General features: G+C 36.6%; 1 long non-coding RNA gene across 2 annotated transcripts in view; it reads right to left on the reverse strand.

The window, feature by feature from the left end:
* LOC147137951 (uncharacterized) overlaps positions 1–1,387 on the reverse strand; it is a 52,875-nt gene extending 51,488 nt beyond the window's left edge. For both annotated transcript variants that reach the window (XR_015089322.1, XR_015089321.1), the window contains exon 1: positions 1,246–1,387. This is a non-coding gene — a long non-coding RNA (uncharacterized LOC147137951). The remainder of the gene's footprint in view (positions 1–1,245) is intronic.
* Between the last annotated feature and the right edge of the window lie 1,056 nt (positions 1,388–2,443).

Here is a 2,443-nt window from a genome sequence, read left to right on the forward strand (position 1 = left end):
TTCCTTCTGCATTCCAAAAACATGCATGGTAGGTTGATTGGGCACTCTTAATTGCCCCTAGGTGTGTTGTGAGTGCGGATGTTTGTTTGTCTGTGTGCCCTGCAATTAGCTGGCAACCAATTCAGGGTGTCCCCCGCCTACTGCCCGAAGACAGCTGGGAAAGGCTCTAGCACTCCCCGCGACCCTTGTGAGGAGAAGCAGTGTAGATAATGGATGTAGGGATGTTAAAACTGTTATTTTACTACAAATTTCAATCATTATGTCACAGTTACCTCTAGACAAAAAACGCACTTTGGGTGTTTTAAGGGCAAAATTCAAAGTCATTGAGGCAGGGGTAAATCTTGTCTGATTTAGACAAAACTTTTCACCAGAAGAGTTTTTTCAACTATTTTAACAAATTTAGAGGGTTGGAGCCTAGAATTTCCAACTTAATTTTATGGACCACCCTTAAATATATATATACATATATATATATATATATATATATATATATATATATATATATATATATATATATAAAACAGATTTTTAAAAAATATGTTTATTTTGAAAAGATGACAACTAAACGATAGTTTTTTGAAAAACTAAATAAAAGTGAACCATTCAGGTGATATTCTAAGAAATTAAACCAGAATAAAAAATACACTAACAATAAAGAGCTCTTAGTTTTGTAAATTATTAAGTCACTGAAATCTTTAAACACTCAGCAGCAACAGCCTATGACTATGACACATCAAAGTATTCAAGCTAAAGACAAGTTGTCATTACAGTACAGAATACAGTACAGTACATATATACACTTTTTGTGATGAAAAAAAATACAATAACAGTTAATTATTGCTAACTGTATTAAAACTCGTTTTTATAATGAAATACAGTAACTTTAAAGTGTTTATGTAATTATTTACACTTTTTAGGCATTGAAATAATCTTTGAATGTTCAGCAGCATATTGTAACGAATTGGGTTATCCGTGTTGTAGTCGGATTTGTGTTTTGTTGAGTTGGGATGTTGACGAGGTTCATGAATGCATCGTACGGCTAGTGAGCGCAGCAGCGGAGAACGAAGGAGAGAGCTGTTTGTACTTTGTTTTTGGAAAAAAAGACTGCTTGCTTCCTCGTCTAAGAAACATTCAAAGTCGGATGATGTTGTTTTAAGTGTTATTATGTTAGACGTGCTACCTGCAGCATAGCCGCCGATCTCATGTAGCAATGTCGGCACACAACTTTGGGACTTATCCACGTACCTTTCCCCATCTGCGATTTGAACAGGAAAGCCAGAATGTTCCCAAACAGGAGACCGCAGTGTATGGGGGACCTTCGAGCTCTGGCTTATTTGCGTATGCGTTTGCCCCCTCTTTAGTGCCGCCGTCCTCCTCTCCCATGTGCAATAGTCAATAACGCCCGTGCGTAAGCTTCCGCAAATAATAAAAACTGGTCAGAATAGTGATGGGAATTCCGGCTATTTTTAGAGAACCGGCTCTTGCGGCTCTGCTCACTAAAAAGAGCCGGCTCTTTCGGCTCCCAAACGGCTCTTGAGATTTTTTTTGTTGCTTTGATATATATATATATATATATATATATATATATATATATATATATATATATAGCCAATAATGTAACATTGTGCACAAAATGAATTAATAATTAATAAATTTAAAAAAGTATTATACTTCTATGTTATAATAGTCTTTATTTTTTCACTCTACAGTGAACTTTTAACTAATTTAAATTTTTAACTTTTTTACACTAAGCAACTTTAAAGTCAAGCAACACAGAATCCCTGGAAAACACACGACACAACAAAATGCAAATTAAAAATATTTACTTTTTAGTGCAACAAATAAACTATAAAGTACAAGAATAAAGGTTTAGGTTTTTTATACATAAGAAATTTAAAGTGAAACACAGGATGCCTGAAAAACACATGAAATACAATTCACCTTTCACAAATTTAGCATAAAACAGCACAGAACCCCGAAAAACACCCAAAAATATTAATTAAAATGTGTAAAACAAAAGGAAAAAGATCAGCAGTGTTTACAGTTGCAGAGCCATCAATATAACTAAAATGTGTCCAAATTTGGCTCCTTTTCCTGCTTTGACTCATTTCTTTTTTACTTTTTCTTTTTGTCCTCCATGTCTCCTCTCTTGACCCGTTCGTGTGCTCACTGTGCTGCGTACCAGGCTGCCGCCCCTCCCCCCCTCTGTTCAGCACACTAAGCAGCGCAGACACAGAGACGACACCATGCATATTGACCAAACACGTGCGTCCTCAAGTGAAAAAAAGCGTCTCGAAAGGAGCCCGCTCCAGATTGGTGGGGAACAGGCTCCCGTCGTTCACTTCAAAGAGTAGAGCCGTTAGGTTCGAGAGGCGAGTCACTGTCACAAAGACGGACCTTTACGTAGTTTTACTTTAAAAAGTTGCTTGACAGCTCATTGGAG

The sequence above is a fragment of the Filicampus tigris genome, chromosome 13, assembly GCF_054856515.1.
Source record: "Filicampus tigris isolate MCC_2025a chromosome 13, RoL_Ftig_1.0, whole genome shotgun sequence".
In the NCBI taxonomy this organism is placed as follows: domain Eukaryota; kingdom Metazoa; phylum Chordata; class Actinopteri; order Syngnathiformes; family Syngnathidae; genus Filicampus; species Filicampus tigris.